The sequence below is a fragment of the Triticum urartu genome, chromosome 2A, assembly GCF_056163025.1.
Source record: "Triticum urartu cultivar PI428250 chromosome 2A, HENAU_Tu73, whole genome shotgun sequence".
Lineage (NCBI taxonomy): Eukaryota > Viridiplantae > Streptophyta > Magnoliopsida > Poales > Poaceae > Triticum > Triticum urartu.
In genome coordinates, this window is record NC_141874.1 from 722,885,430 (window position 1) to 722,909,606 (window position 24,177).

Consider the following 24,177-nt stretch of genomic DNA (forward strand, 5'->3'; position numbering starts at 1 on the left):
ACACTTGAGGCCACCTAGCGGTTCCACTCCTGGTCATGAGTTGTGTCCCATATTGCACCCAAGGTCCAGGAACAATCACTATGGTTTTGAAACATTGGAAGGCTTCTCTAGAAAAGGAAACATACACTTCTCCCCCTTTCTAGGAGCAAAGTGGTGCATATATTTATGTATGTCCCAGATAGAAGGACATAATAATAGTCCTATAAAAACATGGGTTTTGGAGAGGAACGTCAACAGTTGATACAAACCAAGACTCAATAATCGGTTTCGTTGTATGGGACCAAAAATCACTGCTAAAAACATGCAAGGGAGAGATAAGTATTATGACAATATAAGATACTAGGGTAACTCATGCGAAAGCACAAGAAGTGATATAAGGTAAGTTTGTATTATATATTAGTAAGTCTTATTCTATTGTCTTCCTCCACTGGTACTTGCTTATCATGCACATCAACCTTGTCTTCTTTCAGATCAAAGATCATATGTTGTTCATCCTCTTTATGCACGAGTAGACAATGGCCTATACTTTTAGCGTCCTCCACTAGTACTTGTGTTGAAGGCCTTAGTACATATCCTCCTCCTAGACTATAAGGTGACAAGTTACATGTTCGTCATCCTCAACTGAACTTCCTGGTGAAGGGATACATCCTCGACATCCTCCTCATGCCCAGAATGTCAAGGCATCTCTCATTGGCATCCTCCTTGCACGGGACATAAAGGCTTCATTTCCCATCGTGCTCCCAGTTTTGTGCTAGAATATTTTTTTCCCTTAATAGATCATGGAAACAACAACGGTATTTCTCCTCACCAACAACATTGGATGTTTAACGAATGACATGAGACCGACTATATTATGGCAGTTTCATAGCACTTGTGTCCACCTAGCGGTTCTACTCCTCGTCGTGAGTTGTGTCCCATGTCGCACCCAGGGTCAACAATTGGTATGGTTTGGAAAGATCATAAGGCTTCTCTGGAAAATGAAACATACACTTTTCTCCCTTTCTAGGAGAAAAATGGATCATATACTTATGTATGTCCCGGTGAGAAGGACATATTAACAGTGCTTAAAAAATATCGCCTTTGCAAAGGCACGCTAACAGTTGATACAAAACAAGACCCAATAATCAGTTTCCTTATACAGAACCAAAAATCAACACTAAAAACAAGCAAGTGAGAGATAAGTATTAATAATACAAGAAACCGAGAGAAGTCATGTGGAAGCACAAGAAGTGATATATGGTAAGTTTGTATTATCTGTTAGACCACATAATTGTATGTATTATTATATTGTCGTATTCCTTTGGTACCTGCTTGATTATGGAAAGGCACATCACTAGTTGATACAAACCAAAGCCCAATAATCCTTTTCGTTGTACTGGACCAAAATTCAGCACTAAACACATGCAAGTGACAAATAATTATTGTGAAAATACAAGAAACTGGGGGACCTCATGTTGAAGCACAAGAAGTGATATATGGTATGTTTGTATTATCTATTAGACCACATAACTGTAAGTCTTATTCAATCATTGTCCTCATTTGGTACTTTCTTATCAATGACATCCTCCTCGTCTTATTTCAAATCAATGATTATACCCTCTTCATCCTCTTCATGCATAGTAGATGATGGCCTATATTTCTGGCATCCTCCTTTGATGCTAGCAAAGCAGGGATCATATTGTTCATATCCTCCTTATGGAGGACTACGTGACGATTACATGCTCGGCATCCTAAACCAAACTACTACCAGGTCAAGGGTTACATCCTCGACATCCTTCTCATGCCCTAGAATGTCAAGGCCTCTTTCATTGGCATCCTTCTTGCGCAGGAGATCTAGGCTTGATTTCCAATCACCCTCCCTATTTTGCACCAAAATATTTCAAGCCATAGTAAATGATGGAAACAACTGCGGTATTTCTCCTTAGCAAAAAAATTTGATGTTTAGTGAATGACTTGATAAGGACTACATTATTGCAGGTTCACAACACTTGAGGCCACCTAGGGGTTCTACTCCTGTTCGTGAATCATGTCCCATATTTCACCCAAGGTCCAGGAACAATCGCTATGTTTTGAAAGATCGGAAGGCTTCTCTAGAAAATGAAACATACACTTCTCCCCCTTTCTAGGAGAAAAGTGGTTCATATATTTATGTATGTACCGGATAGAAGGACATAATAATTGTTCTATAAAAACATGGGTTTTGGAAACGAACGTCAACAGTTGATAGAAACCAAGACTCAATAATTGGTTTTGTTGTATGGGACAAAAAATCACTGTTGAACAGATGCAAGGGAGAAATAAGTATTGTCACAATACAAGATACCGGGGGAACTCATATGGAAGCACGAGAAGTCATATAAGGTAAGTTTGTATTACGTGTTAGTAAGTCTTATTCTATTGTCTTCCTCCTCTACTACTTGCTTATCATGGACATCAGACTTATCTTCTTTAGATCAACGATGATATGTTGTTCATACTCTTTATGCACGAGTGCACGATGGCCTATAATATTAGCGTCCTCCACTAGTACTTGTGGAGAAAGCCTTATTACATATCCTCCTCCTAGACTATTAGGTGACAACTTACATGTTCGTCATCCTCAACTAAACTACCAGGTCAAGGGATACCACCTCGACATCCTCCTCATGCCCAGAATGCCAAGGCATATCTCTCATTGGCATCCTCCTTTTGTGGGAGACAAAGGCTTCATTTCCCATAATCCTCCTAGTCTTGCACTAGAATATATTATGCCCTTAATAGATCATGGAAACAACAACGATATATCTCATGACCAACAACATTGGATGTTTAGCGAATGATTTGAGACCGACTATATTATAGCAGCTTCACAACTTGAGAGCTAGCGCTTCTACTCCTCGTCGTAAGTTGTGTCCCATGTCGCACCCATGGTCAACAATTGGTATGGTTTGGAAAGATCGTAAAGCTTCTGTAGAAAATCAAACATATAGTTTTCTCCCTTTCTAGGAGAAAATGGATCATATAATTATGTATGTCCCGGATAGAAGCTCATAATAACAGTCCTCGAAAAATATGGCCTTTGGAAAGGCATGCTAACATTTGATACAAACCAAGACCCAATAATCGGTTTCCTTATACGGAACTGAAAATCAACACCGAAAACAAGCAACTAAGAGATAAGTATTGTGACAATGCAAGAAATCGGGGGAAGCCATGTGGAAGCACAAGAAGTGACATATGGTAAGTTTGTATTATCTGTTAGACCACATAATTGTAAGTCTTATTCTATTGTTGTCCTCTTTGGTACTTGCTTGCTTTTGAAAGGCACGTCACTAGTTGATACAAACCAACAACCAATAATCCTTTTCATTGTATTGGACCTAAAATCGCCACTAAACAAATGGAAATGAGAGATAATTATTGTGACAATACAAGAAACCGAGGGAACTTGTGTTGAAGCACAAGAAGTGATATATGGTATGTTTGTACTATCTATTAGACCACATAATTGTAAGTCTTATTCTATGATTATCCTCCTTTGGTACTTTCTTACCAATGACATCTTCCTCCTCTTATCTCAGATGAATGATTATACCCTCTTCATCCTCTTCATGCACAGTAGATGATGGCCTATATTTTCGGAATCCTCCTGTGGTACTAGTAGAGCAAAGATCATATTGTTCATATCCTCCTCATGGACTACTAGGTGACGATTACATGCTCGACATCCTCCATCAAACTACCAGGTGTAGGGTTACATCCTCGACATCCTTCTCATGCCCCAGAATCTCAAGGTATCTTTCATTGGCATCCTTCTTGCACAGGAGATCAGGGCTTGATTTCCCAACGCCTTCCCAATTTTGCCCCAGAATATTTCAAGCCCTAATATATCATGGAAACAACCTCGGTATTTCTCCTGACCAACAACATTTGATATTTAGGGAACGACTTGAGACCGACAATATTGTTGCAGGTTCACAACACTTGAGGCCACCTAGCGGTTCTACTCCTGGTCATGAGTTGTGTGCCATATTGCAACCAAGGTCTAGGAACAATCGCTATGGTTTTGAAAGATCGGAAGACTTCTCTGAAAAATGAAACATACACTTCTCCCTCTTTCTAGGAGAAAAGTGGTTCATATATTTATGTATGTCCCGAATAGAAGGACATAATAATAGTCATATAAAAACATGCATTTTGGAGAGGAACGTCAACAGTTGATACAAACCATGACTCAATAATCGGTTTCGTTGTATGGGACCAAAAATCACTGACAAACACATGCAAGGGAGAGATAAGTATTGTCACAATAGAAGATATCGGGGGAACTCATGTGAAAGCACAAGAAGTGATATAAGGTAAGTTTGTATTATGTGTTAGTAAGTCTTATTATGTTGTCTTCCTCCTCTGGTACTTGCTTATCATGAACATCAAACTTGTCATCTTTCAAATCAATGATCATATGATGTTCATCCTCTTTATTCATGAATACATGATGGCCTATACTTTTAGCGTCCTCCACTAGTACTTGTGGAGAAAGCCTTAGTACATATCCTACTCCTAGACTATTAGGTGACAACTTACATGTTCATCATCCTCAACTAAACTACCAGGTCAAGGGATACATCCTCCTGATGCCCAGAATGTCAAGGCATCTCTCAAATGTGTCCTCCTTGCGCACGAGATAGAGGCTTCCTGTCCCATCGTCCTCCCAGTTTTGCGCTAGAATATTTTATGCCCTTAATAGATCATGGAAAGAGCAACGGTATTTGTCCTCGCCAACAACATTGGATGTTTAGCGAATGATTTGAGACCGCCTATATTATAGCAGCGTCACTACACATGAGTCCACCTAGAGGTTCTACTCCTCGTCGTAAGTTGTGCCCCATGTCGCACCTAGGGTTAACAATTGGTATGGTTTGGAAAGATCGGAGGGATTCTATAGAAAATGAAACATACACATTTCTCCCTTTCTAGGAGAAAAATGGATCATATACTTATGTATGTCCCGGAGAGAAGGACATAATAACAGTCCTCGAAAAATATGGCCTTTGGAAACGCACGGTAATAGTTGATACAAACCAAGACCCAATAATTGATTTCCTTATACGGAACCGAACATAAACACTAAAAACAAGCAAGTGAGAGGTAAGTATTGTGACAATACGAGAAACCGGGGGAAGTCATGTGGAAGCACGAGAAGTGATATATGGTTAGTTTGTATTATCGGTTAGACCACATAATAGTAAGTCTTATTCTATTTTTGTCCTCCTTTTGTACTTGCTTTCTTATGGAAAGGCACATCAGCAGTTGATACAAAGCAAGACCCAATAATCTTTTTCATTGTACTAGACCAAAAATCATCACCAAACACATGCAAGTGAGAGATAATTATTGTGACAATACAAGAAACCGGGGCAACTCATGTTCCAGCACAAGAAGTGAAATATGGTGTGTTTGTATTATCTATTAGACCACATAATTGTAAGTCTTATTCTATCGTTCTCCTCCTTTGGTACTTGCTTATCAATTACCTCCTCTCATTTCAGATCTATGATTATACCCTCTTATCTTCTAAATGCACAGTAGATGATGGCCTATATTATTGACATCCTCCTCTGGTACTAGCAGAGCAAGGATCATATTGTTCATATCCTCCTCGTGGAGTACTAGGTGACGACAATATGCTCAACATCCTCAACCAAACTACCAAGTGAAGGGTTACATCCTCGACATCCTTCTCATGCCCAAGAATGTCAAGGCCTCTTTCATTGGCATCCTTCTTGCGCATGATATCAAGGCTTGATTTCCCATCGTCCTACCAATTTTGCACCAGAATATTTCAAGCCTTAATAAATCATGGAAACAACCACGGTATTTCTCATGACCAACGACATTTGAGATTTAGCAAACGACATGAGACCGACTATATTATTGCAGGTTCACACTTGAGACCACCTAGCGGTTCTACTCCTGTTCATGAGTTGTGTCCCATATTGAACCCAAGGTCCAGGAACAATCGCTATGGTTTTGAAAGATCCGAAGGCTTCTTTGGAAAATGAAACATACACTTCTCCCACTTTCTAGAAGAAAAGTGGTTCATATATTTATGTATGTCTCAGATAGATGGACATAATAATAATCCTATAAAAATATGGGTTTTGGAAAGGAACATCAACAGTCGATACAAACCATGACTCAATAATCAGTTTCGTTATATGGGACCAAAAAATCGATGCTAAACACATGCAAAGGGGAGATAAGTATTGTGACAATACAAGATACTGGGGGAACTCATGTGAAAGCACAAGAAGTGATATAAGGTAAGTTTGTATTATGTGTTAGTAAGTCTTATTATGTTGTCTTCCTCCTCTGGTACTTGCTTATCATGAACATCAAACTTGTCATCTTTCAAATCAATGATCATATGATGTTCATCCTCTTTATTCACGAATACATGATGGCCTATACTTTTAGCTTCCTCCACTAGTACTTGTGGAGAAAGCCTTAGTACATATCCTACTCCTAGACTATTAGGTGACAACTTACATGTTCATCATCCTCAACTGAACTACCAGGTCAAGGGATACATCCTCCTGATGCCCAGAATGTCAAGGCATCTCTCAAATGTGTCCTCCTTGCGCACGAGATAGAGGCTTCCTGTCCCATCGTCCTCCCAGTTTTGCGCTAGAATATTTTATGCCCTTAATAGATCATGGAAAGAGCAACGGTATTTGTCCTCGCCAACAACATTGGATGTTTAGCGAATGATTTGAGACCGCCTATATTATAGCAGCGTCACTACACTTGAGTCCACCTAGTGGTTCTATTCCTCATCGTAAGTTGTGCCCCATGTCGCACCTTGGGTTAACAATTGGTATGGTTTGGAAAGATCGGAGGGATTCTATAGAAAATGAAACATACACATTTCTCCCTTTCTAGGAGAAAAATGGATCATATACTTATGTATGTCCCGGAGAGAAGGACATAATAACAGTCCTCGAAAAATATGGCCTTTGGAAACGCACGGTAATAGTTGATACAAACCAAGACCCAATAATTGATTTCCTTATACGGAACCGAACATAAACACTAAAAACAAGCAAGTGAGAGGTAAGTATTGTGACAATACGAGAAACCGGGGGAAGTCATGTGGAAGCACGAGAAGTGATATATGGTTAGTTTGTATTATCGGTTAGACCACATAATAGTAAGTCTTATTCTATTTTTGTCCTCCTTTTGTACTTGCTTTCTTATGGAAAGGCACATCAGCAGTTGATACAAAGCAAGACCCAATAATCCTTTTCATTGTACTAGACCAAAAATCACCACCAAACACATGCAAGTGAGAGATAATTATTGTGACAATACAAGAAACCGGGGCAACTCATGTTCAAGCACAAGAAGTGAAATATGGTGTGTTTGTATTATCTATTAGACCACATAATTGTAAGTCTTATTCTATCGTTCTCCTCCTTTGGTACTTGCTTATCAATTACCTCCTCCTCTCATTTCAGATCTATGATTATACCCTCTTATCTTCTAAATGCACAGTAGGTGATGGCCTATATTTCTGACATCCTCCTCTGGTACTAGCAGAGCAAGGATCATATTGTTCATATCCTCCTCGTGGAGTACTAGGTGACGACAATATGCTCAACATCCTCAACCAAACTACCAAGTGAAGGGTTACATCCTCGACATCCTTCTCATGCCCAAGAATGTCAAGGCCTCTTTCATTGGCATCCTTCTTGCGCATGATATCAAGGCTTGATTTCCCATCGTCCTACCAATTTTGCACCAGAATATTTCAAGACTTAATAAATCATGGAAACAACCACGGTATTTCTCATGACCAACGACATTTGAGATTTAGCAAACGACATGAGACCGACTATATTATTGCAGGTTCACACTTGAGACCACCTAGCGGTTCTACTCCTGGTCATGAGTTGTGTCCCATATTGAACCCAAGGTCCAGGAACAATCGCTATGGTTTTGAAAGATCCGAAGGCTTCTCTGGAAAATGAAACATACACTTCTCCCACTTTCTAGGAGAAAAGTGGTTCATATATTTATGTATGTCTCAGATAGAAGGACATAATAATAATCCTATAAAAATATGGGTTTTGTAAAGGAACATCAACAGCCGATACAAACCAAGACTCAATAATCAGTTTCGTTATATGGGAACAAAAAATCAATGCTAAACACATGCAAAGGGGAGATAAGTATTGTGACAATACAAGATACTGGGGGAACTCATGTGAAAGCACAAGAAGTGATATAAGGTAAGTTTGTATTATGTGTTAGTAAGTCTTATTCTATTGTCTTCCTCCTCTGGTACTTGCTTATCATGGACATCAACCTTGTCTTTTTCCAGATCAGCGATAATATGTTGTTCATCCTCTTTATGCACGAGTAGACGATGGCCTATACTTTTAGCGTCCTCCACCGGTATTTGTGGAGAAAGCCTTAGTACATATTGTCTTCCTAGACAATTAGGTCACAACTTACATGTTCGTTATCCTCAACTGAACACCCAGGTCAAGGATTACATCCTCGACATCCTTCTCATGCCCCATAATGTAAAGGCGTCTTTCATTGGCATCCTTCTTGCGCAGGAGACAAATGCTTGATTTCCCATCGGCCTCCCAATTTTGCACCAGAATATTTCAAGCCTTAAGAATTCATGGAAACTACCACGGTATTTCTCCTGACCAATGACATTTGATGTTTAGCGAATGATTTGAGACTGACTATATTATAGCAGCTTCACAACACTTGAGTCCACCTAGCAGTTCTACTCCTCGTCGTGAGTTGTGTCCCATGTCGCACATGTTGGAGATATGCCCTAGAGGCAATCATGTATGATGATATTTCCTATGTGCTTATGAATAAAGATAGTGCTTGGAGATTGTCAATGATGTGTATCAGCAAGTATGTGACTTGTTTGTGGGACTATGCACTGTATGATGAATGTCCTAAAAGGTTCCTAGTCGAAAGGGTTATGTGGACGCACAGCCGACTAGACTAGCATATGACATGGTTGATGGCTTGGTCTCACTAGCCATGAAGCATTGGATGCTAACCAGATAATATGGACTCGGAAGGGTCTGGTCGAATTTGACATAGTCGGATCCTATGTTGAATCCGAGTTGACATAAGGTCCGAGTCGGATAGACCCAACTATGAGACACAGCGACATGTCATCTGTGAGTCTCTAGTACAACATACGTTCTATGTCCTAAGACCTAAGATGGAGCATGTACTCGGGATGGTGACAGACCTGCTTTGGGCCGACCAAACACTACTCGGTGACTGAGTAGTTACAAAGGTAGGTTTCGGGCTTCTCCAGACCCATGCTGCGAGACATGGTCGAGAAAGATGGGATTTGCCCCTTCGATCAGGCGAGATAAACTCTGGGGCCCTCGTGTGATCCGACCAAGATAAGCATGGCCATGTGACAGGGATTATGAGATAATCTGGTTAGTGGTTGGCATCACTGGAATGAGAAAGTGGCCGGGCTAGCACAAGGATAACAGACTCGCCTTGAGCCCGACAACATATATCATGTCACAAAGGGAACATGAGTGTGACATGTTGTATAGGTTTACCTAACTAGCTTCATAGTCTACTTGGTGGTCGGCATGCCTTGCTAGAGGCCGCTACCAACCGTGTAGGTCGGAGGTGATCCGAACTATGACCAAGCCGACTTGAACCTAAGGGGTGTCGCGCTTAAGAGAAAGAACCTACGAGGTTGGATCCGAGGACACCGATCGGAAGTGATCCGAGCTGGACTTGGATCATCGCCAAGTAGACTTGTGGGCTTTAGGATTTGTGCGAGGCCCAAATGTTGAGCCCACGACGAGTGCCTATATATAGTGGGGGTTGGGCACACTCATGCGGTTGATCACTTCGGCACTATCACTAGTGTTTGCATGTGTTGCGAATAGCCATCTCCACTTGCCGCCGACTGTGTGATTGCACCTAGTAGTCCGCCGCACAGTGTTCCTCTTGCACACGCGGATATCGTTAGAGGCGGTGCACTTGTGCCGCTCCGGCGAACTTGTACACGGGATCCACTCTGGCTGCTCGAGCGAGATCGGATGAGGAGGATACGACTTTGGACGCACTTCCTGAACTCTACTTCCGCTGCACGGCACTGCGTGTCTAGTGGTAAAGATCTGTGATCCATCTCCCATAGCATGTACTTGGTTTTTTTGCGCGTAGGTAAATTTTAATTTGCAGTTGACGCACCCTACCATATAATCCAATAGCACCCAAGATCAACCGTTTGTATGGTTTGGAAATATTGGAGGGTTTCTCTGGAAAATGAAACATACACTTTTCTCCCTTTCTAGGAGAAAATGGATCATATACTTATGTATGTCCCGGAGAGAAGGACATAATAACAGTCCACGAAAAATATGGCCTTGGGAAAGGCATGCTAACAGTTTGATACAAACCAAGACCCAATAATCGGTTTCCTTTTACGAAACTGAACATCAACACTAAAAACAAGCAAGTGATAGATAAGTATCGTGACAACACAAGAAACCAGGGGAAGTCATTTGGAAGCACAAGAAGTGATATATGGTAAGTTTGTACTATCTGTTAGACCACATAATTGTAACTCTTATTCTATCGTTGTCCTCCTTTCGTACTTGTTGCTTTTGGAAAGGCACATCAAGAGTTGATTCAAACCAAGACCCAATAATCCTTTTCATTGTACTGGACCAAAAATCACCACTAAACACATGCAGGTGAGAGATAAATATTGTGAAAATACAAGAAACCGTGGCAACTCATGTTGAAGCACAAGAAGTGAAATACGGTGTGTCTGTATTATCTATTAGACCACATAATTGTTAGTCTTAATCTATAATTGTCCTCCTTTGGTACTTTCCTCTCAACGACCTCCTCCTCTTGTTTCTGATCAATGATTATACCCTCTTCATCCTCTTCATGCATAGTAGATGATGGCCTATATTTCTGGCGTCCTCCTCTGGTACTAGCAGAGCAAGGATCATATTGTTCATATCATCCTCCTGTACTACTAAGTTACGAGTACATGCTTGACATCCTCAACCAAACTACCAGGTCAAGGATTACATCCTCGACATCCTTATCATGCCCCAGAATGTCAAGGCCTCTTTCATTGGCATCCTTCTTGTGCAGGAGATCAAGGCTTGATTTCCCATCGCCCTCCCAATTTTGCTCCAGAATATTTCAAGCCTTAATAAATCATGGAAACAACCACGGTATTTCTACTGATCAACGACATTTGAGGTTTAGCGAATAACTTCAGACCGACTATATTATTGCAGGTTCACAACACTTGAGGCCACCTGGCGGTTCTACTCCTGGTCATGAGTTGTGTCCCATATTGCACCCAAGGTCCGGGAATAATCGCTATGGTTTTGAAAGATTGGAAGGCTTCTCTGGAAGATGAAACATACACTCCTCCCACTTTCTAGGAGAAAAGTGGTTCATATATTTATGTATGTCTCGGATAGAAGGACATAATAATAGTCCTATAAAAACATGGGTTTTGGAAAGGAACTTCAACAGTCGATACAAACAAGGACTCAATAATCGGTTTCGTTGTATGGCACCAAAAATCACTCCTAAACACATGGAAGGGAGAGATAAGTATTGTGAAAATACAAGATACCGGGGGAACTCTCATGTGAAAGCACATAAAGTGATATAAGGTAAGTTTGTATTATGTGTTAGTAAGTCTTATTCTATTGTCTTCCTCCTCTGGTACCTACTTATCATGGACATTAACCTTATCTTCTTTCAGATCAACGATAATATGATGTTCATCCTCTTTATGCGCGAGTAGAGGACGGCCTATACTTTTAGCATCCCACACTAGTACTTGTGGAGAAAGCCTCAGTACATATCCTCCTCTGAGACTATTAGGTGACAATTTACATGTTCGTCATCCTCAACTGAACTACAAGGTCAAGGGATACATCCTCGACATCCTCCTCATGCCCAGAATGTCAAGGCATCTCTAAGTGGCATCCTCCTTGCACGAGAGATAAAGGCTTCATTTCCCATCATGCTCCCAGTTTTGTGCTAGAATATTTTATGCCCTTAATAGATCATGGAAACAGCAATGGTATTTGTCCTGACCAACGACATTGGATGTTTAGCGAATGACTTGAGACCGACTATATTATAGCAGCTTCACAACACTTGAGTCCAGCTAGTGGTTCTACTCCTTATCGTGAGTTGTGTTTCATGTCTCACCCAGGTTCAACAATTGATATGGTTTTGAAAGATCGGAAGGTTTCTCTGGAAAATAGAACATACACTTTTCCCCCTTTCTAGGAGAAAAATGGGTCATATACTTATGTATGTCCCGGAGAGAAGGACATAATAATAGTCCTCGGAAAATATTCCCTTTGGAAGGGCATGCCAACAGTTGACACAAACCAAGTCCCAATAATCCACTACACCACAGTACTGATGTAAGGACAGCAAAATTGCTGGGAGGAGGCTCTTTAAAGGGTAGACAAACTGTCAGGATAGTGGTTCTCCCGGCAGATAGAACCGCCACGAGAATGGCCGTCGGGGACCAAAAATCACCATTAAACACAAGCAAGTGAGATATAAGTATGGTGACAAAACAAGAAACCAGGGGAAGTCATGTGGAAGCACAAGAAGTGATATATATATATATGGTAAGTTTGTATTATTTGTTAGAGCACATAATTGTAAGTCTTATTCTATGGTTGTCCTCCTTTGGTACTTGCTTGCTTTTGGAAATGCACATCAATAGTTGATGCAAACCAAGCCAAATAATCGATTTCGTTGTACGGGACCAAAAATCACCACTAAACACATGCAAGTGAGAGATAAGTATTGTCACAATATAAGAAAACAAGGGAACTCATGTGGAAGCACAAGAAGGGGCATATGGCAAGTTTGTATTAGCTGTTAGACCAAGTCGTATTCTATCGTTGTGCTCCTTTGGTACTTGCTTATGATTGACATCATCCTTCTCTTATTTCAGATCAATGATTATACCCTCTTCATCCTCTTCATGCACAGTAGAGGATGGCCTATATTTTTGGCGTCCTCCTCTGGTACTAGCAGAGCAAGGATCATATTGTTCATATCGTCCTCATGGAGTATTAGGTGACGATTACATGCTCGACATCCTCAACCAAACTACCAGGTCAAGGGTTACATCCTCGACATCCTTCTCATGCACCAGAATGTCATGGCGTCTTTCATTGACATCCTTCTTTCACAGGAGAGCAAGGCTTGATTTCCAATAGCCCTCCTAATTTTGCACCAGAATATTTCAAGCCTTTATAAATCATGGAAACAACAACGGTATTTCTCCTAACCAGAGACATTTTATGTTTAGCGAAAGGCTTGAGACCGACTATATTATTGCAGGTTCACAACACTTGAGGCCACCTAGCGGTTCTACTCCTGGTCATGAGTTGTGTCCCATATTGCACCCAAGGTCGAGGAACAATCGCTATGGTTTTGAAAGATTGGAAGGCTTCTCTGGAAAATGAAACATACACTCCTCCCACTTTCTACGAGAAAAGTGGTTCATATATTTATGTATGTCTCGGGTAGAAGGACATAATAATAGTCCTATAAAAACATGGGTTTAGTAAAGGAACATCAACAGTCGATACAAACAAGGACTCAATAATCGGTTTCGTTGTATGGAACCAAAAATCACTCTTAAACACATGGAAGGGAGAGATAAGTATTGTGAAAATACAAGATACTGGGGGAACTCTCATGTGAAAGCACATGAAGTGATATAAGGTAAGTTTGTATTATGTGTTAGTAAGTCTTATTATATTGTCTTCCTCCTCTGGTACCTACTTATCATGGACATTAACCTTATCTTCTTTGAGATCAACGATAATATGATGTTCATCCTCTTTATGCGCGAGTAGACGATGGCCTATACTTTTAGCATCCCACACTAGTACTTCTGGAGAAAGCCTTAGTACATATACTCCTCCTAGACTATTAGGTGACAATTTACATGTTCGCCATCCTCAACTGAACTACAAGGTCAAGGGATACATCCTCGACATCCTCCTCATGCCCAGAATGTCAAGGCATCTCTCATTGGCATCATCCTTGCGCGAGAGATAAAGGCTTCATTTCCCATCATACTCCCAGTTTTGTGCTAGAATATTTTATGCCCTTAATAGATCATGGAAACAACAACGATATTTGTCCTGACCAACAACATTGGATGTTTAGCGAATGACTTGAGTCCGACTATATTATAGCAGCTTCACAACACTTGAGTCCAGCTAGTGGTTCTACTCCTTATCGTGAGTTGTGTTTCATGTCTCACCCAGGGTCAACAATTGATATGGTTTTTAAAGATCGGAAGGCTTCTTTGGAAAATAGAACATAGACTTTTCCCCCTTCCTAGGAGGAAAATGGGTCATATACTTATGTATGTCCTGGAGAGAAGGACATAAAAATAGTCCTCGAAAAATATTCCCATTGTTAAGGCATGCCAACAGTTGACACAAACCAAGACCCAATAATCCACTACACCACAATACTGATGTAAGGACAGAAAAATTGCCGGGAGAAGGCTCTTTAAAGGCCAGACAAACTGTCGGGATAGTGGTTCTCCCGGCAGATAGAACCGCCGCGAGAATGGCTGACGGGGACCAAAAACCACCATTAAACACAAGCAAGTGAGAGATAAGTATGGTGACAAAACAAGAAACCGGGGGAAGTCATGTGGAAGCACAAGAAGTGATATATATATTGTAAGTTTGTATTATTTGTTAGAGCACATAATTGTAAGTCTTATTCTATGGTTGTCCTCCTTTGGTACTTGCTTGCTTTTGGAAAGGCACATCAATAGTTGATGCAAACCAACACCGAATAATCGATTTCGTTGTACGGGACCAAAAATCACCACTAAACACATGCAAGTGAGAGATAAGTATTGTCACAATAGAAGAAAACAAGGGAACTCATGTGGAAGCACAAGAAGGGACATATGGTAAGTTTGTATTATCTGTTAGACCAAGTCATATTCTATCGTTGTGCTCCTTTGGTACTTGCTTATCATTGACATCATCCTTCTCTTGTTTTAGACCAATGATTATACCCTCTTCATCCTCTTCATGCATAGTAGAGGATGGCCTATATTTCTGGCGTCCTCCTCTGGTACTAGCGGAGCAAGGATCATATTGTTCATATCCTCCTCATGGACATATTCAACCAAACTACCAGGTGAAGGGTTACATCCTCGACATCCTTCTCATGCCCCAGAATGCCAAGGCATCTCGCATTGGCATCCTTCTTGCGCAGGAGATCAAGGCTTGATTTCCCAACGCCCTCCCAATTTTGCACCAGAATATTTCAAGCCTTAATAAATCATGGAAATAACCACAGTATTTCTCCTGACCAACAACATTTGATGTTTAGCGAATGACTTGAGACTGAATATATTATTGTGGGTTTACAACACTTGATGCCACCTAGCGGTTCTACTCTTGGGCATGAGTTATGTGCCATATTGCAACCAAGGTCCAGGAAGAATCGCTGTGGTTTTGAAAGATCGGAAGGCTTCTCCCTAAAATGAAACATACACTTCTCCCCCTTTCTAGGAGAAAAGTGGTTCATATATTTATGTATGTCCCATATAGAAGGACATAATAATAGTCCTATAAAAACATGGGTTTTGGAAAGGAACGTCAACACTTGATACAAACCATGACTCAATAATCCATTTCGTTGCATGGGACCAAAAATTACTAGGAAAAACATGCAAGGGAGAGATAAGTATTGTGACAATACAAGATACCAGGGGAGCTCATGTGAAAGCATGATACATCTCCAACGTATCTATAATTTTTGATTGCTCCATGCTATATTATCTACTGTTTTGGGCAATATTGGGCTTTATTTTCCACTTTTATATTATTTTTGGGACTAACCTATTAACTGGAGGCCCAGCCCAGCCCACTTTTATATTGGGCCTCCAGTTAATAGGTTAGTCCCAAAAAATAATATAAAAGTGGATAATAAAGCCCAATAATGTCCAAAACAGTAGATAATATAGCATGGAGCAATCAAAAATTATAGATACGTTGGAGACGTATCATTGTCCTTCTCTAGTAATTTCTTATCATGGACATCATCCTTCTCTTATTTCAGACCAAAGATCGTATACATGTTTATTCTCTTCATGCACGAGTAGACGATGGACTATATTTTTGTCTACTCCTCTTGTACTAGTAGAGCAAGGCTCATATTTTCCATTAACTCCTCCTGGATTACTAGGTGATGATTTACATGCTCCGCAACCTCAACTGAACTACCATGTCAAGTGTTACATCCACAACATCCTCCTCATGCCTTAAAACATCAAGGTACCTTTCATTGGCATCCTACTTGCACTGGACATCAAGGCTTCATTTCCCATCGTCCTAACAATTTTGCACCAGAATATTTCAGGCCGTTAATAGATCTTGAAAACAAAAACGGTATTTCTCCTTACCAACAAAATTGGATGTTTAGCGAATGAGTTGAGACTGACCATATTATTGCACATTCACAACACCTGAGGCCACCTGGCGGTTCTGCTCCTGGTTGTGTGTGGAGTCTCATGTCGCACCCATGGTCTGGGAACAATCGCTATGGTTTTAAAATATCGGAAGGCTTATCTGGAAAATGAGACATACACTTTTATCCCCTTTATAGGAGAAATATGGTTCAAATATTCATGTATGTCCTGAAAAGAAGCACATAGTAAGTGTCCTTGAAAAATATGGTTTATGGAAAGGCACATCAATAGTTGATACAAACAAAGAGTCATTAATCAGTTTGTTGTGCCGGACCAAAAATCGCTGGTAAATACATGCAAGGGAGAATTAAGTATTGAGAAAACATACATGGAAGCCTTATTCCCTCGTTGTCCTCCTTTGGTACTTGCTTATCATGGACATCATCCTCCACTTCTTTCAGATCAATGACATATCATGTTCATCTCATCATGCACCAGTAGATGATGGCCTATATTTTCGTCAGCCCCACTGGTATTAGCAGAGCAAGACTCATATTGTCCATATCGTCCTCCTAGACTACTAGGTCACGACTTACATGCTTGGAATCCTCCGCCTCGACTACCAGGTCAAAGGTTATTTCCTCGACATCTTTCTCACGCCTGAGAATATCAAGGCTTCTTACATTGGCATCCTCCTTGCATAAGAGATCAAGTCTTCATTTCCCATCGTCCTCCAAATTTTGCACCCGAATATTTTAGACACTTACAGATTATGGAACAATAATGGTATTTCTCCATACTAGAAACATTGGATGTTTAGCGAACGGCTTGAGACCTTCTATGTTATTGCAGATTCACAACACTTGAGGCCACCTAGCAATTATACTCCTGGTCATGTGTGTCATCCTATGTTGCACCCAACGCCCAGGAAAATACAATCGTTATGGTTTTGAAAGATCGGAAGGCTTCTCTAGATCTATCTTCACATATTACTCTCGATAAAGAAAAATGGCCCCATAGCATGCCTACCAATTAAAGAAATCGTAGCCTTGTCCCAAGAAACATTCTGATTGATTTATCTTAGATTGGTGTGTTCGGAATTATACAAGGCAAATACTAGGACATGGATATTTGTTTCTATTTCTATTTGGCCCAATATCCATAAAACAGAACTCCTGATGTGTACAATGATGCATCCGATAGCATGTTTTTCAACACTACTACTCCCTCCGTCCCATAGTAGTAATCGCTTAAACGGATGTATCTAACACTAAAATACATCTACATATATCCATTTTAGTGACAACTAATATGGGATGAACAGAGTATGTTCCAAGCCGCATTGCTTCATGTATCTTTAAAATTGGTGATTACTGAGACTATTATGTATCTAGTAAACTATACTACGTAGGTTAGATATGGGGATTTGAACAAGTCCCTCATCTCCGACTCCAGAGAGCTTTCGTAGGATTCAGCCGGTTGCCCGGTAAGCTTTCTGTAGTTCATAGCTTTCTGACTGAATTTTTATAGTTCTTATGCTACTGAATTTTTTATAATGCTATAAGCTATCTTTTCACAGCTATATTTTAGTGCATCATCATCTGGGTTTGTGAAAAAAATGTTAATATTGCAGCTCTTCTTCACCATTGTCAAGGATGGACATTGGGAAGTTGTTGTTGCGAACTTGATGCAAAAACAATTCAATGTTTTTTGACTCCAGGAGCGACGACCCTGACTACGTCAGCAACCTTGAGCACCCATGTTGCAATCTGGTATGAAAACTACACCGCTTTTTTCCATCTTTGTTTGGTCATTTTCATTCTTTTTCTCGTATCAAATTGATGTTGTGCCAATCAAAGAAGACGTCACCGTGCCATATTTTTATATCTTAATTTTTCTGATATTATATGTGTAGATAACAAACTTCAAAACTCTGGTCCGAGAACGAAACCTATGGAAGCTTGATCTTGACAAGTTCGATTGTTTCAGCCCAAAGGGGTACCCGCAGCAATCAACAACGTATTATTATCTTTTTCATTTTTCTTTTCTTTCATGTGCGCATCCACAACTTTCTACATTTGTTTCAGGAAGCATTTTTAGGTGTACCTTTTTTTTGGCAAGTTTGATTGTGGATTCTTTGTTATTCTATACATGGAATCTAATAGCAAGGGTGATGAAGCCATTCAACACGGTATAACCATTTTTTCTATGCAACACTAGTACTCCATTTATATAGGGCCTAATGCGTTTTTCAAGACCGCCTTTGACTATTGACAAGACTAATAGTACATGAGATGTATAATGTGAAAATTATATCATTGAAAGCTCCTTTCACATACGAATTTTGCGGTATGCTTTGTGTAAGTTGCATGTCATATATTATTGCTCTAACATTTGGTCAAAGTTAGCCTCGAAAAACGTATTAGGCCCTATATAGATGGAAGGAGGGAGTAGCTAAATAACATTTTTTGTTTTTCGAAACACTAGTGTTGTGAATATGACTCCTATCAACATCCCCCATCTTTGTGTTTCTAATGATGTTTTTCTATTTTTTTTCTTTTTGTATGCTCGGGACACGAGGTCGTTGCTCAATGTCCAAACATTCACTATACCACAACACTACATCCCTAACAACTAGGTTGGTCGGGAATACAAGTTCCCCCAACACACAGTCGGTCGGGAAAGAGTATTGCCAACCGACACCGTCTGTTGGGGAAAGTCCAGATGGGAAAACCCTTTCCCGACCGACATATTTTTCCCGACCGACTGTTTGTCAGCTATGGTGTATCTTTCCTGACCAACTGTATGTTGGGGTTGCCGTGGGCCTTTCCCGACCGACAGTCTGTTGGGGTTGCCATGGGCCTTTCCCGACCGACTATCAGACAGTGTAATCTTTCCCGACCAACAATCCATTAGCGCAGCCAAGAGATTTCCCGACCGACTATCTGATAGGTTGTTCTTTCCCGACCAACATCCTATGGGGCCAAGCATTAGCCTTTCCTGGTCTGACAAGGTATGTTTTGCCGACCAACATCTGTTAGCCCTCCCATAGCAGGATTTCACATTACCAACAGAATGTCCATCAAGTTACATATTCGTACATAACAATAACATGCATCATTCAACAATATTAAACCAGAACCAAACAATAGTCATACACATTCATTAATTTTCACATATAAATAGTTCATTTGTTATGAACCAATGAGCAGCCAAGTTTCCTATAAATAAACTAATGTAACTAATTAAATAGAGGAAACTTGATAGTTCATTGTCTGAGAGCAAAAGTTCATCACTTTGTTTTCTGCAAAACATCATCTGCCTTGGCTCCTTGTAGTGGGCAACTACTACCCATCCTCACAGCTTTCCAGCAAGATCATTTCATCATTCTCGCACTTGACATCAAAGCCTTCGTTCTTCATCCCATTGGAGAACATTCTCCAGCTTGAACATCTGCAAGTCAAAATACCCAATAAATATTCCGCACCAACTACAGACCATTATATTTTCTCTAAGCTGCCTTCAACATCATTTCATACCAAAGCAACTGAAGATAATTCATTACCACTGAGACAGGAAAAGGGGTACCCTTCTAGAAATTTTAGAAGGGCGTGTACCTTTAGCACACCTCTTTTGTGTTTCCTATATCCTGAGATACAATGTATCCTGGTCTATGTGCCCATGGGGGATAACTACCTACATGCCATTCCTACATAAATGAAAGGAGTAAGAAATCGGATGATTAAGAAAAAGTAGCAACTGATTAAGAACAGGTAACAGCGAAAGCATTTGCTAAGCATCTGCAACATGATAAAGGATATTTCAATTAGCATCATCAGGCTTGCAGAGTACAGAAACCAATTACCATTGCAAAATCAGCACACAAGGAGAAAAAACATTACAAACATAACTACACCAGTATAGAACAGAGCTCACTGGAATATAAGTAAAACTACGAAGTTGGCAAACACAAAAATAAATCTAAAAAGGGGAGAGAAATCATGCAGGAAGAAGTGAATATGTTCAAGAGACCCTAGAGAGAGAGAGAGAGAGAAAGAGAGAGAGTTCACCTTTTTCTGATTCACAAATACATAACACTTAGTTTTTTTGTTGTATCGCTTGCTTTATGAACTAATAATCCATCTATATCTGTCATAGGAACTAAAGATATCATTTATGTTGGGGTTTGCTACTACATATTGTGTTGCTAATATAGTAATGCTAATGAAGGCCATTTGTATTTGGCATTTTCTTATATGAACATGACAACAAAACTATCGCTAGCAGAATAGAAACTTGAGTAAATTCTCATTTCAGAGATATGGAAGTGATCATGTTCAGTGGTTCGAATTTTTAGTAAAAAATGTGAAGAATAGTTCTGAAGTTGTTTCCATGTTCATTTGCGTCGATGTACACCCAGAATTCAGCAGACAACAACATAGCAAGGTTGACAAGCAGCACACCAGCAAGATCTAACATAGTTTCACATCATTACATTTTTTAGCTAGATATGATGCACACTACAAAGCCAGAACCTAGAAGCTGCACATGGATTACAAAGTTGTTGTTGTGCACCGGTTGTCATAGTGGAGTTTTAGTACAACAAATATCAAAATTCCATAGTTATAGAAGTGTATTAATTAGCCATGCATAATAATACAAGTCCTTTAATTGGAAGCACTCCAACGCTCAGATGTAAAAAAAGAAGCTTTGGAATCCATAAAGTGAGCATTTCAGCAAGGACAACACCCACTAGCAACTAATTGTTAATTTGGAATGTGAACATCAGTAAAACCATGATAGCAGAACAGGCCAAGAGCGACTAAGTAAATGATTTGGTCTTTTCACTGGACATCGAAACTGTACATAAAGACAAGGGAACATGGCAGAATACCATGCCACTAGATGAGAACAAAATAAAGTCAAGGAAGCTGCTGTCCATTGGGTGATACAACATAGAATTAATTGTGCGACATTTTCATCAACCCGTGCATACTCCCTTAATCATAGTTGTAGAATAAGACCATAATTTAAAAGAGTTCCCTTTAGATATCCTGCGTGAAGTATTACAGCACAATGGTTTGCATTAATGACACTTCCAACAAATATCTCAATATACATACATTGGAATTTAACGACAGATAGTATATATAAAATACGTTGTGTATTTCACTTCATAGGATTTCTGTACACCACTGATCATGATCTTATAGTATGCGCATATACCTCTTAATTTCTCTAATCACATAGTAATAAACTTACATTGGAAGGGATAGTAAACAGAGTTTTTGGAGAAAATAGCGATGAAATCCACAATTAGTACTTCTGATAACATTAGATGAGAGAGAGAGAGAGAGTAGTGCAGTTTTTATTTTGTCGCAAAGATGCATGTGCGAGTGTACTTGTCTAGGAAATTAATTTTAAAAAATGACATAGTTCTTTTGATAACCTTCTACGCCACGCATTAACCCTTGGGGTGATCGCTCTTTGTCTCGATGGTAGCCTTCTTCACAGCCTTGATATAGTGTTCCCTTATTCATGAGTTACGCTAGCACCACTTGCTCATTGGAACACATACTCATCATGGTGGTCTCTTTGTGATACAGAAAAAAATTGTGGGGATATTGCTCAGATTCAGAAGGCATTGTATGTATTTTCAAATTCATCAATAAAAGCTATAGAAAAGCTAACCTTGCGTGACCAAATACGGGTCAAATTGGAAATTGTTCTGTTCATCCCATACATTCGTAACTATGCTCATACACATGCTAAGAAATTAACCTCTCCTTGCTTTGGATGCCTCGTAACTATGCTCATACACATGCTAAGAAATTAGCTCAAGTTAACCTATATATTTTAAAGAACCAAGAGAACCATGCAACTGAGTGCTGCAAATATAGTACAACAAGTGTTTTTCTTCATAAATAGTGGCATATTATTGTGATTACCATTATCTTTTCTGGGAAGCATGACAAAGACATAAAAGTTAACCGTATAACTTATTTAAGTTTACTGAGCATCATAATATGACCAACCGTGAGATTAATTATCTAATGCTATATATGTTTTTCCACATGTTTCAGATGCCCTGAATCATTTCCCGAAAAACAGGACGTCCTAAATCATAGAGGCCGCTATATAACATATTTAGCTATCCAGATTGCTAGATCTGCAAAATCAATCAGTAGATGGTCAATCACTTGCCACATGCAATTTTATCGTCCCAGCTTAACATGCGTACAATAGTGGAGGCAGCTCATCTGATTAGAGATCCGACTATGCGTAGGGCGGCGCATAGTTTGGCCCCTGCTGTATAGGGAGGCAGTGGCTGGATCTGATTAGAGAGCCACACATGGATGCACATGAGCACGTATGCACGGGCGCAAGTGTAACAATCCCTGAAGGTAAAAGAATCAGCAGATATCATCTAAACAAACAAAATCAAAATTAGCAGCCTCCAGGATGTAAACTAACCTGCAACAGTTCAAGTGACAACAGCCTTGTCTTAGTAGCAATCTCGTCACTTTCTTCTGCCATGCTCATCTAGGAGGATGGGACGAAAAAGGTGAAAGATGAACAGGTGATACTCTAGTCAAGTCTCTCTTTTTGCAAGGAGGAACGGGAACCTGGGAGTCGAGGTAAGTGCCGGAGCTGATGACGTCGCTCGCCGGGATCCCAACCTTGAAAGCTTCCACAAGAGGTAAGCACCAGCGCCTCTAGGGAGTGCTTCGTCACGGTGCCCGCCCTGTCTCCCCCGTCTACAGCAGGTTAAGCCCCGTCGCTCTTGGGATCTGCAGCAAATTAAGCCCCAGATCTACACGGTGCCCGCCGTGACGACGACGAGGTGAGGAGAGAGCACTGGGGTTGAGAAGAGGGTTTGAGCGTGTGGGGGCAGCAAGCCAGCAGGGTAGTGCGGGGGGCAGGGTAGCGCGAACGCCGGGTGGAGAGGCCAGCAGCGGGTGCCCATGGTGGCGCGCGTGGGGAATGAGAAAGGGGATAGGGATTTGCCTCTCCCGTGCGTGGTGACTAATGTGTTGTGGGGAAACATTTCGCGGGCTTTGGGCCAAAAGGGGGCGCTAAAATTTCTATACGCGCGCGCTGGCCCATTTCCTACAGACCGTTGGTCGGGGTTATTTCCCGACCGATGTATGGATGGGCTTTAGAGCTTTCCCGACCCATCCTTTGACAATAATTGTGCTCACATTCCCGACCAACTGTCCGTTCCTGTTTACAAGTTTTCCCGACCGATTGTTCGTCACAAGTTTTTCCAACCAACAGTCGGTCGCCGAAAGTGACTTTTCCCAACACATGTCTGTAGGGAATGTAGTGTCGTGGTGTAGTGATTCATTGTGGCGAAGCTATTCAAACATCCTCAAAACACAGTCAACTCAGCCGAAGAGTTCTAGAAACTATTGAGAAGCTCGTAGAAGATGCTGTTTCCGAAATAAGATCTTGCTAGTTTAGTTTTTAGGCTTTTGCAGGTCCTTGTGTACTCTACAGTCTTTTATGTAACTGAAACAACAAGTTTCTGTTAACTAGCTAGTTGTCTTTTTGCGAAACTCAAGCTGGAGCATGTATCATGCTGGGGCATGTCCCCTTTTCCCCTCTTTTCTTGAAAATGCTGGAGCATTAGCCATGCTTAGCTATCAATGTGAACTATAGGT

The 24,177-nt window shown here is 40.5% G+C and overlaps 1 long non-coding RNA gene and 7 pseudogenes across 2 annotated transcripts; 7 read left to right on the top strand and 1 right to left on the bottom strand.

Moving 5' to 3' along the window:
* Positions 1-35: 35 nt before the first annotated feature.
* Positions 36-2,101, top strand: LOC125538164 (uncharacterized; annotated as a pseudogene).
* A 1,654-nt stretch (positions 2,102-3,755) lies between these two features.
* Positions 3,756-6,041, top strand: LOC125538165 (uncharacterized; annotated as a pseudogene).
* A 790-nt stretch (positions 6,042-6,831) lies between these two features.
* LOC125538166 (uncharacterized) lies at positions 6,832-8,009 on the top strand (annotated as a pseudogene).
* A 3,474-nt stretch (positions 8,010-11,483) lies between these two features.
* Positions 11,484-12,153, top strand: LOC125538168 (uncharacterized; annotated as a pseudogene).
* A 1,335-nt stretch (positions 12,154-13,488) lies between these two features.
* On the top strand, positions 13,489-14,245 carry LOC125538169 (uncharacterized; annotated as a pseudogene).
* Positions 14,246-16,137: 1,892 nt separating this feature from the next.
* LOC147987177 (uncharacterized) lies at positions 16,138-16,684 on the top strand (annotated as a pseudogene).
* Positions 16,685-16,716: 32 nt separating this feature from the next.
* On the top strand, positions 16,717-17,515 carry LOC125538170 (uncharacterized; annotated as a pseudogene).
* A 2,106-nt stretch (positions 17,516-19,621) lies between these two features.
* Positions 19,622-23,519, bottom strand: LOC147987178 (uncharacterized). 2 transcript variants are annotated; one of them, XR_015617587.1, is made up of 4 exons: positions 23,140-23,519; positions 22,988-23,056; positions 20,131-22,911; positions 19,622-19,966 (listed from the first exon to the last, which is right to left on the bottom strand). It is a non-coding gene; the product is annotated as an uncharacterized LOC147987178 (long non-coding RNA). The 2 variants fall into 2 exon arrangements; XR_015617586.1 differs by having other exon boundaries at positions 22,988-23,519.
* Between the last annotated feature and the right edge of the window lie 658 nt (positions 23,520-24,177).